The sequence below is a fragment of the Opisthocomus hoazin genome, chromosome 7, assembly GCF_030867145.1.
Source record: "Opisthocomus hoazin isolate bOpiHoa1 chromosome 7, bOpiHoa1.hap1, whole genome shotgun sequence".
Lineage (NCBI taxonomy): Eukaryota > Metazoa > Chordata > Aves > Opisthocomiformes > Opisthocomidae > Opisthocomus > Opisthocomus hoazin.
Window position 1 is genome coordinate 49,860,319 of NC_134420.1, and position 16,160 is coordinate 49,876,478.

At 48.1% G+C, this 16,160-nt stretch overlaps 1 protein-coding gene across 10 annotated transcripts in view; it reads left to right on the forward strand.

Moving 5' to 3' along the window:
• Positions 1-16,160, forward strand: part of NRXN3 (neurexin 3) — a 1,053,133-nt gene that overhangs the window by 188,022 nt on the left and 848,951 nt on the right. The window lies entirely within an intron of this gene.

The window sequence follows — 16,160 nt, forward strand, 5'->3', positions numbered from 1 at the left end:
TTTCACCTCCCTTCCTCCCCACAGCAAACAAATTGTGTTGACAGACAAAAGCAGGATTATAGTGAGGAGATTTGCAAAACAACAGGATTATGGAAGCTAAAACAAGCAAACACTGAGATTATGTTCGGGAGTGGGCAGGATGGAGTTGGGGGAGGAAGGGGGCAGCACGGGAGCAGTAACTTGGCTGCCGTGCTGGTCTGACACAGTGGTGGTGGGGCAGCAGGAGAGAGGATTTAAGGTCATTTAGGACAAAAGCAAAAATAAAAGTCATTTTTCTCTGTAAACTCCTGTGGATGGAAACCTAGTAGAGTTGCATTACGGTTGTTGATTTTCACTTTTTGGGAGTCTGCGAACAAAGGGGTAGAGTGGAGAGAGAAGGTGAAGCTGGCCTGAACCTGGGAGTCCTGAAAGCCCCCCTGCTTGCTAGGGCAGGATAGGCACCAGCTGTCAGCTGATCTGAGCTGAGATCAGCTGTGACCTAATTACTGGCCTCTTAAACCTGCATTATTCCTTTCATTTTCCAGCTCATTGACGTTGCATAGAGAGAGGGTGAAAGAAGGTAGAAAGAGAGTTATTGATAATCCACTTCCTATGTGTCTGCCTCTCAGCCTGGGTCATGGCTGGATGGCCCCCATCAAGGAGAATGAGGGTGGGCTTTTAACCCTTTCTGCTCCCCTGTGGGAGGAAGACAGCTTTGTGCATTTGGGGGAATGGAAGCTTAAAACCATTTGAAATAAAACATTTGTGTGCTCTGGGTCAGAAAGACTTTTGTGGTTCTTGTTTGCTCTGAGGAGAGAGGAAATTTTGCTCTGAGGAGAGAGGAAATGAGCAGCTGACAATCTATGAAAGGAAGGAATGAACAGAAAATACTCATCACCCCCTTTAGAACACGGGCAGGTACAGGCATGCCTAAGGGCTTTATAATGCTGTTGGTGGAGAAGGCATTATGTGTGAGCATTTTTCAGTAATCAGTAGACAAAGCACTTGAATTGTAGACCTGTTTTGGCCTTTTTGAGGTTGACATAGGTACATGAGACTGCTTTGCTTGGACAGCAGGAAGGTACCAATCTGGTTAGAGTGACCTTGGATACAAATAATGTACTAGTTTACAACTTTCTAGTGTGTCTGGCTGCTGGTGAGAGCTGCTTGGCAGCCTTGCCTTACCCGTCCAGGATGCAATACCCGCTGTTATTACCGGCCTTGTGAGTAGTTAAAATAATCAGTTGGAAGAACCAGAAAAGTTCCGGTACTGGTGGCTAAGGTGGTATCAAAATGGGTGTGTGGCACAGCACGGTGGGAGCAGAAGACCGGTAATGCTCTGCTTTCTGACTAGGGCTGCAGGGCCTGGGGAAGGCAAACATCACGGCTCTGGCAGGTCAGTGCAGACGAAGAGGGAGATAGTGAGGGATGAACAGATTATGCAAAACTATCAATTTTTACATACAAATCCACTTTCTGACTGTCAAATCTATGTGCATCTTTCTCTAATAATCCCCACCAATCAAGCGGCCTCCTTGGTGATTAAAGCGTCCATCTTCACTTTGTTGTTCTGTCGCCAACACAATCTTTCAGGCTTTTAAACCCTCCTGCAATGCTTGGTGGTTAGCATACGTTCTCAAAGTCTGCAGTTGCCAATTCCACTGACAAATGCTTGTTTGCTGCTTTCTTCAGCAATACAGGTGCCCTGCACTTTCTGCTGTTTCTGACATGTAAACTGAAGAAGGGAGGGTAGGGAGACTGGGTGAGAACTCCCCTATTGTATTATACTCTCTAATCAAGCCAAATTGTTGAGACTGGCTGTAAATTGCTGGGATAATTGACCTTCAGTCTTTTGAAATACACTTCTGCGAGTGAAATACATTTTACTTTTTTTTCCTGTTTGAAGCCTCTTGCAGCCATTCCAAAGCATCTTCTGACAAATTTTAATCAATAACCTAGTCAGTGGTAAACCAGAGTCTATCACATCTATTACCTTGATGGCAGTGGTACTGGAAGCCCTTATTCCTTTGCTTTTGACATCAAAGCTAGCAGCATGGAAGGAAAGCGAAAACCAAACCAGAGAGATTAGAGTTAAATTGGGGTGGTTTTAAAAAGTGAGCAATTTCAAGCCAAATCAAATCTATTACAGTTATTTATTATTGACTCTGAATACTCATTGCATGTTCAGAGCTGGATGATACGCATAGCAGCTATGGCCACGACCTCTGGAGCCTCAGCTTGTAGGTCAGAGTTGCACAGGGTAAATCAGGAGTGTGCAACGTGTGCTCAGGGTTCAAATGTTGTCAGGTACGAATTGCCTGGGAGGGAGCTCATGGCATCAACATTTTTTTTCTGTCAACATATATGCATCAATATTTACTGTGGCCCTTTTTGTGATATTTGTTGTGACTGTTGCCTATTGCCCTTGCCGTACTGAAAGGTGTAAGTCTTTTGGTAAAGTGGCCTGCATACCTAGGATCTCCTAACAGAAATTATTTAAAAAAAAAAAAAACAAACCCAAAAATAACAAAATGCCCTTGCATAAGGGATGTGGTGGGAGATGCATGGTCTCATCACGTATGTGTTGAATGGGAATTAGAGCAGTTAGTATCTATTCCTGAGCTTTTTATTATTAACTAGCATTTTTTGTTTGTGACAGCAAAGGCAACAGTGGTGGTGTTTACCTACCTTGAGGTGTTTGTAAACTGAATGATTCTGACAATAAATGGTTGTAGGAGCTTAGCCAAGTTAGTTGCCATCCCTGTGCCTAGTTTCATGATTTATGGTTTATAAAACTGGATTTAGTTTATAGCGTTCAAGTGCTGTGAGATCCTCAGAGTATGCACCGCTGTCTTGGCTGCAAGATGTATTGAGGAATAATCCGGTAGACCCAGACTGTGGAGCACCGGAAGAATCTTTTTCCCATTCCCATTTTGTGACTTACACTTTTTTTACTGAAGAAAGGAAAGTTAGGAATCTCAGATTTATTTTAGCAGTATCCTCAATGAAAGATGCAGCGTAAGTGCCAAATAGTGGTGTTTTAACACATGCTGGAGAAGAAGGCAGCGCTGAGTGAGTTTGTGTCTTGCTGGGTAAGCCAATACGTTGTGATATGGCGAACAGCGTCGCACAGTTGGGAGTACTTGCATGGCCCTTATAAAGCCAGTCAGCCAGACTGGTAATGTGTGAGATGGACCCTTCAGGAAGGAGACTGGTCTGTGAGTACAGGCTGAAATGAGATTTGGTCACGATGGACTCAACCTACAACACAAGCCTATAGATATTCCTGGTAGTACCCTAGGGACAGGAGAAGGCCCTGAAGTGGGGTGTAGCAGTTACAGCTTGTAAGGCTGCAGTGCATGGTCCTGGTCCTAAAGCAGTGCTGTGCCCTGAAGGGTAAACTGCTTGCATAACAAGAAGTCTCCTGAGTCTCTTGCATAGGAGGTGCTATTTATCACCCTCAGCTGCAAGCAGCAACAACCTCCAGTACAAAGGAATGATGCCTCAGGCTAGTCTATACATTTATAAGCACACTAATAAATCATCATAAAAATAAAACACATTTATTGCCATTAAAAATTTACATTGAACATTTGTCATCTGTAAGCCCCTTTCTGTCTTCTTCCTTAAGCTCTTGTCACCACTGACATGGGTCAGACACCACCGAGAGGGATACTGGAGAGGGGATGTAGAACAGGTAAGGACTCCAGGAATCAGTTCAGGCAGGAGACCAAATTGATGCCCCAGTTTGCCAGTTCATCCATATGGTAGACATTGGGTAGTTGCTTAACGGCATCTTGTGGCCAGAGACTCTGCACATCCCAGGGATTTGTGAAAGCCAGAAGGAATGGGCCAGGGCACCACCACCCTAATGTTTCCATTGTAGAGGGTACTGAGGGCATAGGCAGTTAGTGAGACCATTGTGGTTGCCCTGGGGAGAAGATGAGCAGCTGAAACAGTGTGGCGTTTGTGCTTCTGAGCTACTGCAAAGACTCTGCCTGCCAAGCTGTGGGGTTAGTGTAGCAGAAGATGGTGCAGGCAGGCTTTTGGATGGGCCTGCCACCTTGAGAGCAGGATGACATTCAGCTGGTTGGGTTCCTCAGCGACACAGCCATGCTTTGGGGTCTTTCTCCACAGCCTGTGAGCAATCACATTCACGCCAGGGCCTGTGGGGCTGGCATTTGCTGTGATAGCTCCCGTAGCGGCCCTGGATTGCTCTGTTGGGTGCGGGCAGTCTCAATGTGCTGGCGAGATGTGCGATATTGTTGCAGGGCTTGGGTGCTTCTGAAGTTCTGGGTGACTTTTGATAGGTACTGGATTGCTTTCTGGGTCACTGGACTCTCTAGAAATTGCAGGCCTTGAAAGAGGCCAGAGAGTGTGTCTGAGGTGCGACTTCCCACTCATCTGGAAAAGAAGGGGAGATACCTTGTTGTCTGACACTTCCAGCCAGATTTTTAGCTGCTTCTGAGCCTGGTAACTTTAATGGATCCTCATTAGCTTTTGAGGCTGTGACTGGCATGGCAAAAGTTTTGCACTGGCTGTAACAGCAGTCTCTCATTTGTTTCCTCATACTGTTGTTGTTTTATGAGGGAAGCCGCTTGGGAGTTACAAGTCTCCCAGCGAATCCAGCTGATTTATGAATTGGCCATCAACAGTTATTATGCCAGCCACTGCATGCATCCATGCTAATAAATTTCCTGCATCTTCCTCAGCAGCTTGTTTTACTCCCTTTTATTGATACTGTGGTCTTAACAAAAGCAGCACATCAATTACAGTAATTGCATTCAGCACTGCAGGAGATGTGGTCCAAGGACGGGTTGTAGGGCCTGGGTGGGGGATTAGGGGCTATTGAGAGGACTTAGAGGAGAGCAGAGGTGGAGTTCATATCCAGGTGGATTTCCCTTGATGCTTTGTATCCCTTTAATGTCTTTGTAAGAAAGAGGTGAGATCATTACAAATGTGGCCTAAATGTTTTATTTTAAATTTTTTTAGTGATTGAAGCAGTAAATATGGATTTGATGGATGGACTGCACAATGGATAAGGAACTGGCCAGATGGCTGCACCCAAAGAGTTGTAGTCCATGTCCAAATGGAGATCAGTCAAGCAGTGTCCCTCAGGGGTCTGTACTGGGAGTCATACTGTTTAAGATTTTTATTAATGGTATAGATGGCAGGATTAAGGCACCCTCAGCCAGTTTGCAGGTGATACCAAGCTGAGTGGTGCAGTTGATTTACTAGTCGGGAAAGGGTTGGCATCCAGAGGTACCTTGACAAGCTTGAGGAGTGGACCCATGTGAACCTCATGAGGTTCAACAAGGCCAGGTTCGAGGTCCTGCACCTGGGTCAAGGCAATCCCCAGTATCAATGCAGACTGGGGGATGAATGAATTGAGAGCAGCCCTGAAGAGCAGGACTTGAGGGTATTGGTAGATGAAAAATTGGACGTGAGCTGGCCATGTGCACCTGCAGCTCCGAAAGTCAATCTTATCCCAGGCTGTATCAAGAGAAGTGTAGCCAGCAGGTTGAAGGAGGTGGTTCTCCACCTCAATTCAGCTCTTGTGAGACCTCACCTGGAGTACTGCATCCAACACTGGGGTCCCCAGTACAAGACCTGTTCAGGCAGGTCCAGAGGAGGGCCATGAAAATGGTCAGAGGGTTAGAAAATCTCTGCTATAAAAAAAGGCTAAGAGTTGGGATTCTTTAGCTTGCAGAAAAGGAAGAGGCCTTGTTGTGGCCTTTCAATACCCAAAAAGAGGCTTGTAAGAAAGATGAAGAGAGAATTTTTACCAGGGCCTGTAGTGATAGGACAAGGGGTAACAGTTTTAAACTGAAAGAGGGCAGATTTAGATTAGATGTAAGGAAGAACCTCTTTGAGGGTTGAACAGGTTCCCCAGAGAAGTTGTGGATGCCCTGTCCTTGGAAGTATTCAAGGCCAGATTGGATGGGGCTTTGAGCAACCTGGTCTAGGGGAAGGTGTCCCTGCCCTTGGCAGGGGGATTGGAACTAGATGATCTTAAAAGTTCCCTTCAAACCCATACCTTTCTATTGTTCTATGATAATTGAGGAGCAGGGCACCTGGCTTTCTATTTCTGGTTCAGGAAAGGCGTTTGTGCATTAGTGTTTAAAGCACAGGGTTTGGACCCACAGCTGCTTGTTCTGCCACTGGATCACTCTGGTCTCAAGGTAAGTCCCTTAACCTGTTGCTCAGTTTTCTCACATGTGGGTTGGGTAAGGCTGGTATCCACCAGCTTCATAGAGCTATTGAGATTTCCTGGTTGATGGTGATTAAATTCTAGTCTCTTTACTACTTATTTTTTCAAACAGGATAAAGTTTCCTGAAATGTGTGTCTTCCTGCATGGTGTCTATAGGTAGAATGGCTAAAATGTCCATATCCTGTATTGCTGATGTGGAATGACTGTTAGGATTTGTGGGTCCCTATCTGGCATTTGATACCTTAAAGATAGTCATTGCTTTTAACTATAGATGTGATTCCAGGTTGGATTTGTCACTTTTTGCCGTTAGTCATTATGGCAAATCACAAATATACCAGCACAGTTCGCACATCGGTGTTAAACTGTTCATTTAGGATTCCAGCTCATATGTCCATGAGCTGGGCTTTACTTTATACTTTTTCTGTGCTGCCTTAGATTACTGCCTTCCTTTGTACACAGTACAGCAGTTTCCATGTGCTTTCTTGCAGGTTGTTAATCTTCTGTAACTCATCTCTTCTGTGTTTCTTCATTACTTGATCCAAGTGCTAAGCAAGCACAAATGCTCCAGTTAGCTTTGCGTGTCTAGTTTCTGTATTAAGCAGTGTTTCTTCAAAGATCATATCTGAACATTTTCTAGTCTACATATCCTTATTGTGTGACGGACTTTCCTTGGCTAACAGAAGTCAGACTAATGCGGCTCCTGTTTCCTTAGCCCTGAGCTGTTGCTAGTTTCAGTCAGAACTTCCATCATCCCACCCTTCAACTGTAAGAGCTAACTGCTCTTCCCAGATCCCTGTGCATCTTACCTAGCACTCAGTTATATTGAAGTTAGATCACAGCTGAGACACATTTGCCATAGCTCAGCACTTGCTGTAGTGTTGCGAGGTCCCTGTAGTAGATCTGCGTGCAGAAGTCAAGCATAGAATAACAGAAGGCTACAAACGGGTTTCTGGTGTACTAGTGGAGATGCGAGAGCGTGGAGGACTAGAGAAACAGGAGATGCTGTGGGAGATGAAAAAGGTCACACGTGCGTGCGTACTCATACCTAAGTATATCTATGTCTTGATTTTGGCTGCTGCCGGCAACAAAAGCGCCACGCGGCCGCCCCTGCCCCCGCCGGCGTGCGGAGGAGAATGAAAAAGAAACAGGCAGAAACTGGTGGGTCGGGATAAGGGCAGTTTAACAGAACAGCAAACAGAGGGAACAGCAACAACAACGGTACAGCTAAGGAGAAAACACAACAACGAACCGCACGACCCAGACAGCTGCTCTCCCAAACAGTACCGGCGCCGCGTCCCCCCCAAGCCGCGCGTCCGTTTCCGCCGCGCCGCCCCCCCACTGGAACCCAGCATGATGTCACATGGTATGGAATACCGGGCTCTGTTTGGCCAGGTGGGGTCAGCCCCCACCCCCCGGCTGTGCCCCTTCCTGGAGTCCGGTGAAAATTAACCCTGTTCTGGCCAAACCCAGGACATTATCCACCCCTTATTCCATACCATCTATGTCATGCCCAGGTCCCCCATTGTCCAGTTGATCACCACCACTTCTCCTGTCTCCAGATATCATTCCTTTAGTCTATGGATCATCACTCTAAAGTGTCCATTGAGTTCATTTAATCCATGACTTCAGGCTCCATCTGTCGTAATGGTCTTCCGTGGCAGGAGAGGTGATGTGTGGTGATGGGCGGTCACTTGCTGTATCCGGAGCTCACGGCTGATGTATCTGGTGCGGCCCGTGCCCACAGTCTGCAGGAGGTGTTGATCCTGATGAAGTTGCTGGATGCCAGTTGTTCTTCTTCCATTGCTGCAGCCACCACCACAAGGCATTGGCCACCATCCAAGAGTCGGTGTAAAGATAGAGCACTGGCCACTTCTCTCGACTGGCAATGTCTAAAGCCAGCTGGATGGCTTTCATCTCTGCAAACTGGCTGGACTCACCTTCTCCCTCGGCAGTTTCCGCGACTTGTCGTGTAGGGCTCCATACAGCAGCCTTCCACCTCCGCTGCTTCCCCACAATGCGACAGGACCCATCCATGAACAGGGCATACTGTTTCTTATCTTCTGGCAGCTGGTTATACAGTGGGGCCTCTTCAGCACGTGTCACCTCCTCCTCTGGCGATGCTCCAAAATCTTTGCCTTCTGGCCAGTCCATGATGACCTCCAGAATTCCTGGGCGACTGGGGTTTCCCATTCGGGCGCGCTGGGTGATCAGAGCAACCCACTTACTCCACATAGCATCGGTGGCATGATGTGTAGAGGGGACTCTTTCTTTGAACATCCAGCCCAGGACCGGCAATTGTGGTGCTAGGAGGAGCTGTGCTTCAGTGCCGACCACTTCTGAAGCAGCTCGAACGCCTTCATATGCTGCCAGAATCTCTTTTTCAGTGGGAGTATAGCGGGCCTCGGATCCTTTGTATCCCCGGCTCCAGAACCCCAGGGGTCGACCTCGAGTCTACCCTGGTGCTTTCTGCAAGAGACTCCAGGTTGGGCCATTCTCCCCGGCTGCGGTGTAGAGCACGTTTTAAACATCTTGCCCTGACCGGACTGGACCAGGGGGTACGACATGAACTATCTCCCGTTTAATCTGTTCAAATGCCAGTCGTTGCTCAGGGCCCCATTCAAAATCATTCTTCTTCTGGGTCACGTGGTACAGAGGGCTTACAATCTGGCTGTAATTTGGGATGTGCATCCTCCAAAAACCCACAACACCCAGGAAGGCCTGTGCTTCCTTTTTGCTGGTTGGTGGAGACATAGATGCTATTTTGTTGATGACATTCATTGGCATTTGACGGCGCCCATCCTGCCATTTTATTCCCAAAAACTGGATCTCTTGCGCAGGTCCCTTGACTTTATTTCGCTTAATGGCGAAACCGGCTTTCAGAAGGATCTGAACTATTTTCTCCCCTTTCTCAAAAACTTCCTCCGCTGTGTCACCCCATACAATGATGTCGTCGATGTACTGCAGATGTTCTGGAGCTTCACCTTTTTTCAGTGCAGCCTGGATTAGTCCATGGCAAATGGTGGGACTGTGTTTCCACCCCTGGGGCAGTCGATTCCAGGTGTACTGGATGCCCTTCCAGGTGAAAGCAAACTGTGGCCTGCACTCTGCTGCCAAAGGGATGGAGAAGAATGCATTAGTGATGTCAATTGTCGCATACCACTTGGCTGCCTTTGACTCCAGCTGATATTGAAGTTCTAGCATGTCTGGCACGGCAGCACTCAGCAGTGGTGTGACTTCATTCAGGCCACGGTAGTCTATTGTCAGTCTCCACTCTCCAGTAGATTTTCTCACTGGCCATATGGGACTATTAAAGGGTGAGCGAGTTTTGGTGATGACTCCTTGACTCTCCAGTTGACGGATCAGCTGATGAATGGGGATAAGGGAGTCTCGGTTGGTACGATACTGTCGCCGGTGCACCGTTGTGGTCGCGATTGGCACCTGTTGTTCTTCAACCCTCAGCAACCCCACAACGGAAGGATTCTCCAAGAAACCAGGCAAAATGGACAGCTGTTTAATTTCTTCCGTCTCCACAGCAGCTATGCCAAAAGCCCACCGATACCCCTTTGGGTCCTTGAAATACCCTCTCCTAAGATAGTCTATCCCAAGGATACACGGAGCCTCGGGGCCAGTCACAATGGGGTGCTTCTGCCAGTCCTGCCCAGTGAGGCTCACTTCAGCCTCCAGTACACTCAGCTCTTGGGACCCCCCTGTCACTCCCGAAATGCAAATGGACTCTGACCCTTTGAACTCTGATGGCATTAAAGTACGCTGTGTACCAGTGTCCACTAGAGCTTTATACTCTTGTGGATCTGACGTGCCAGGCCACCGAATCCACACCGTCCAATAGACACGGTTGTCCCTTTCCTCCACCTGGCTGGAGGCAGGGCCCCTCTAATCCTCGTCAGAGAATTTGCTGCTCACCTGCTGTAAGAATGACTTGGAGGTCCCCTCCAGAGGATCGGAATCAAGGTCAAACTCTCTACCTGGTCTGGAGAGCTGGCTGCTGGAAACTGGACCAGCATTTTTCCTAACAGAATCCCCTTTTGTGATTGTTTTACCTCGCAACTCACGCACTTGTGCCTCCAGACTTGACGTGGGTTTTCCATCCCACTTCCTCATGTCCTCTCTGTGGTCACGCAGGTAAAACCACAGGGTGCCCCGGGGTGTATAGCCTCTCTATTCCCTCTCCTGAGCAGAGAAACGCTTGCCCCTAATAGCTGAGACACTGGCCCGTACAGGTGGGGAGTAGGACATGTTCTCTTTGATTTGCCGCACCTCTCGGGCCAGTTTCTCCACAGCTGAGACAAGGGAGGAAGAAAGACTTTCCTCATATTGCCGGAGTCTGACAGCCACCTCATCCACTGTTGGTGCCTCCTTACCCTTCCAGTTTACAACTGCCAGTGAGTTGGCATATGAGGAGGGAGCGCTCCGCACAAACTTCCTCCACATAGATGCTGTGCACTGGGCTTCATCTGGGTCTGTGGGTAACTGGTCATCATCTGGTTCATTATAAACCAGCTCCCGCACAGCTAATTCCCTCAAGTACTGAATACCCTTTTCCATATTGGTCCACTTGCCAGGATGACATACAAAATCGTCACTGAAGGGGTATCTCTCCCTCACCCCTGAGAGAAGTCTCCTCCAGAGGCTGAGGACTTGTTCCTTCTTCCCAATGGCCTTGTCAATGCCCCCGTCCCTGGCCAGGGATCCCAGCTGCTTGGCTTCCTTGCCCTCTATTTCCAAGCTGCTGGCCTCGTTATCCCAGCACCGCAGCAGCCAGGTGACAATGTGCTCACCTGGGTGGCGGCTGAAATCTTTCCGCATGTCTTGCAGCTCGCCCAGGGACAGGGACCGGGTGATGATCTCTGTCTCTGTCTCCCGCGATGACCCTGGCTCATCATCATCCCTCCCGGAGCGATCTGCTCTCTTTGCGTCTTTCTTTAGTTTTACAGGGGTGACTGCTACTGGCACAGGTTGGTCATTGGGCTCAGCCACGCTGCCTGCAGCTGGAGCTGGGGCTGCAGCAACTGCTGTGCCTGCCAGGGAAACTGAGGCAGACCCTGCAGCTGTGGCAGCGGCGGTGCCGGTCTGGGGGGCTGTGACTGCCTGCTGGGCTGGAGGGGGTGCCGGTCTGGGGGGCTGTGACTGCCTGCTGGGCTGGAGGGGCTGCAGGGCCGGCTGGGGGGGCAGCGCCAGCCGCAGCGCCTGCTGCTTCGTTTCCCCCCCTTTCCCCTTTAGGGCACTGAATCAGGTTGAACAGGGCTCGGTGGGTGTGGGCCAGACCCCAGCACGTTGCAGTGATCTGTGTCTCTCTGGAGTTCCCAGGGTGGCAGCACACTTTTTGCAGATATTTTACTAGTTTGTCCGGATCCTGCACGTGTTTAGGGGTGAGTTTAAAAAACATCGGGGGTGTCTACTGCCCTAGGTACTTTCCCATGCTGTCCCACACACCCAGCCACTCACAGCTATCTGGCCCCGGGGCAGGTCTCTGCACGATGTTCTTAACTGCTTGCTTAACCCTAAACAAAAGCTGAAACCCATTCAGGAGGCAGAACAAAAGGAGAGTGCTGGCCTGAGCATCCCATGGGTACTCGAAATTCTCAAAAGCCTTTAGGACCAGCCTGAGGGAGAGAGGTGGGGCGAAAGAGTGGGGGGAGGTATCCCCTTCGGTTTTCCCCACAGATTGGGTTTGATTATTAACAAATTCTAAGACATAGGATCCGAGGTACAGAAATGACCGCAGAGCTGCATGCAAATACAAGCCTAATTTCATGCACATTGATGTTATCATGTCATAAGTCGATATCGTACAGTACAGTAAAATCATAATCCTGATCCTTTTCCCCGTGACGATGAATAGCACCACAGGGAACAAGTACAGCAAGTACGGATTCAAAAACCACAACCATCTGATGAAAGACAGAAACATTTTTACCGGCGACTATTTTAACACAGAAAAATGCGTATAACAAAATTTAACAAAATGTAAGAAAGCAGTTTTAACACCCGCTGCTCAGCCCTGCCGTTATCCCCGCCCCACGCTTGGGCGCCAAATTAATGTCTTGGTTTCGGCTGCTGCCGGCAACAAAAGCGCCACGCGGCCGCCCCTCCCCCCGCCGGCGTGCAGAGGAGAATGAAAAAGAAACAGGCAGAAACTGGTGGGTCGGGATAAGGGCAGTTTAACAGAACAGCAAACAGAGGGAACAGCAACAACAACGGTACAGCTAAGGAGAAAACACAACAACGAACCGCACGACCCAGACAGCCGCTCTCCCGAACAGTACCGGCACCACGTCCCCCCCAAGCCGCGCGTCCGTTTCCGCCGCGCCGCCCCCCCACCGGAACCCAGCATGATGTCACATGGTATGGAATACCGGGCTCTGTTTGGCCAGGTGGGGTCAGCCCCCACCCCCCGGCTGTGCCCCTTCCTGGAGTCCGGTGAAAATTAACCCTGTCCTGGCCAAACCCAGGACAATCTACATACAGGCAAAATTCTTGTTGATATTAAGATAGTGAGAACCTTTCGTCTGGGTTAGCCCTGATACACAGTGAGTCTAAATACTCTTTGTTTTGCAGTGATACTGTTATTCCTCCAGGTGACTGAATTAATAGTGCTTTCCATAATATTCCTTCATGAATTAGACCCCCAGCACTACAATAACAGCCCTTCTGCTTTTGTTCTTTATTCCTGGATTTATTCCTAGTTTTGTCTATGAAATGATCATTTACTACATGAGCAATATGCTGATTTCACCTTATGGTTATTGCCTTTTCTGTTCATAAATCAGGAACTAATTTGTCTTTTTTGGGTCCCTTGGTACTTTTCTGCTTAATAGCCAAGTATATTTGATCTTTGCAATCTAATGAAAAATAAGAACAGTAGATAGCGAGAAGTGATGTCCCCGGCAACCTCTCAACTCCCTCAGAACCTGGGGGACCCTCTTTTTCTCCTTTTTCCATCCTGGAGACCCACTTGCATCTGTCACTTGGTGATAAGGGGCTTCTGTGCTGTTTGGTAGCTAAGAGATAGGCCGGGAGGGGAGGGGAGGAGAGGAGAGGAGGTTAGTTGTCAGTCACCTGGGATCCATCTGCAGCCCTGCCACTAAATTGTTCTGTGACCTTCACCTCCTTGCATAGCAGAATAATTGAAATGAGATATAAAGTAACTCCAACAGATCCAGTCAGTCCCTTTCACTGCCCGTTCAATTCCATGTTGCTGTGCTGTAATGCGTATGCATTTTGCTTTGTGAAGTTAGAAATGTCTCAAGAGCTTTTCGTTTTGTGGAGTCTAGTAGAAGTCCATGTTGGGAAGATTACAGCAAATGTGTGCTGCATGGGCAGTGTAAAGGGCATGGTTCTTTCATCTTCAGTACTGTTTCTTTTGGAGCCTACTAGCCAGAGATGCTCCTGCTGCTTGAAGCACGCTCTCTTCTTTCCCTTGAGCAAAGCGACTTTCCATGCAGTATTCATGTTCCTGGCTGATCCAGGGCGTGGAGAGCTGATGGCTAGATTCTGAACTTGTTTTTATGGGTCTCACTCCTTCACCCTTACTGCTGTTACTTTAGAGAGAAGAATTCAGCCCCTGAACTGTAAATCCTGGATGGTCTCCAGCAAGGTAGGACAGAGGAAAAAAAAATAAAAATATCTGGATTCTGAAGCTTTCTATTTGAAGCTTCTCAGGGGAAGCAGTCCTCTCCAGGAAGGCGCAGGAAAGTGCATAGCTGCACAAGGAGGGAAAGCACCCAACACCACGTTGCTCAGGAATGGTAATGGTAAGTGCAGTTTGGGCTGCAAATGCTAGAATTGCTGATAGGTAAATCCGCAAGCATAGCTACTGAGGGCAACAGCTCTGTGGAAGACTCGTCGTTGTTGTCCTCACTTCTGCAAGGGTTTTCCCTGCTCTTGAAAATATTCAGTCCTTTGGAGAAATATTGTTTTGCAGGAGGGTGAAAGATGGGGATAGACCTCCTGATCTTTTCCTGCTGGGTTCTTGTGCTGATACACAAGCCCTGGCAGATGAGAGGCCAGCAGGGATCCTTTTTGTGTCTGAGGCTGTGTTCGCAGGAGAACATTTAATGCAGGGAATGCAGGGCTGGTTTTTGTGTTTTCGGCGCATGTTTGAGATTTGTCTCTTGCTGCGTCATCTCCAGTCCCTTTTAGAGGGCTTTGAATTTGCCAGTTTGTGGAGTGCATGTTGGGCTACAGGAGATAAATGGTTAAGCCTGCGGTGGTCTGGATTGTCCTTGCTAGCTAGAGAGGAAGAAAAACCAACAGCCTAAAACATGAGGAAATGGTTGTGAAATTCCCATTCAGGCAGGCTTCCCCGTGTGTCGCTGAGCTGCTCTGTGTCTTGCCCGCTGACTACTTTTCCCCCCAAACAGGCAGGTGTTGCAGTCTTGTGCTGTGTTGAGGACTGGGGAGGGTGGAGGGAGAAGGTGGCGCAGGAGGAGAGCCAGCCGTGTTTTCCCCTCTTGCTGGAGGGCATTGTCTAATAGGCAGTTTAGCCTGATGTTTGCTAGATGAGAGCCGGGGGACTTTGCGGATCTCTAGGGAGAATTCATGCAAACCTGGAGAGTATAAAAATGCCCCTGAGCAAGTGAGTTTCTAGAGATAACACTGTCAACGTTCACTGGGAAATTAAAAATTAAAAGGGGAGATAGATCATCCTTCTTAAATATAGCCTGCCGTTTGTCCCTCTTGGCCTTATAGACAAGTGAAAGAGAAAATACTGAAATACAAAAGCTGTCCAAAGAGCCTTTCACAACATTTGTTTGAGGTCTGTATTTTACTAGCTGTGGTCACCTGTCCTTTGTTCCTGGTTCATTCAGTTGTTGATCTGTTTTCTGTAGTAGTTCAAGATATCGCTTTGCTTTAGCAATAAAGGATAAGGCAATATATCTAGCACTTATGTTATGTATGTCTGTGTATGTGGGGATTAAACATAGTTGTTTCTTTAATACAAACAGTGCTATTTTTTCAGTGTGGAAGGTGGAAGAAGTGGACAGAATGGTATCCCTCCACTTTTAGATGCGTTCTACACTTTAAATTCAGAACACGATTTTATAGCTAACAGTTATAGTTAGCTTTAGGTAGCCTTGGTAAGCCCCGGCCACCTGGCAACTTGTGAATCTCTGTGACTGAAATGTGGGTCTGATGTCAGTCTCTGCATTACGTTTTGGACATGTAGGATGCAAATTGCATGATCTGTCTTGAAGCAATGATGTTGGAGCAGTTTTCAGACTAGTCCGTATTTGGAAATTATTAAACATGCATGTATTACATATGGGAAAAGTTTCAGTATGTTTAGGGAGGCAGGAGAATTGGAAACTGATTTGGTTTAAAAATGTGGTAGTATCTGTCTAGGAAAATGTTCATAGACTTGTAAACGAAATGCCTCATACAGAGCAAAAAAGAAAAAATCATACTGTGTGAGTTGTTCCTAGAAATGCACTGCTGTAATAGAGGCCTCAAGTTTCCCTGCTGCAGCAGGTGTCTGGAGTGAAGTCTCCTTTGCTGGTGGGGCATGCTGGACGGTGGGAGGCTGGCTTGGGCTGCCTTACCTAAGGTGTGATGGCCCAGGTCAGGGGGTAGGAAGGGTGAGGTTGAGGGCTGCATGGTGGCTGGGTTGCTGGGGGGGGTTCTGGGTATATCGATTGAGGTGTTCTGACCAGGCTGGGCGTGCGTGTGTGGGAAGGGGGGACCTCCAAGGCTGAAGAGCAGGGTAAGAGTGTCTGAGCTGTGTGGGGATGCAACACTGGGATGGTGGTCGACTGCTTCATTTTTGGGTTCTGTGCCATGTGAAGGAAGGGTGTCTATGCCTTGTGTGGGGCTGGTTGATGGACTTTGTGTTTGAATCAAGATGCGTTTGCAGAGCTGCATGCAGGAAGCATTGTGACTGCTTGACTGCTTGTTGCCTGCCATCACCTCTACTTAGCGTTAGGAGTTGCTTGCTTTTGTGAGTGATATAGA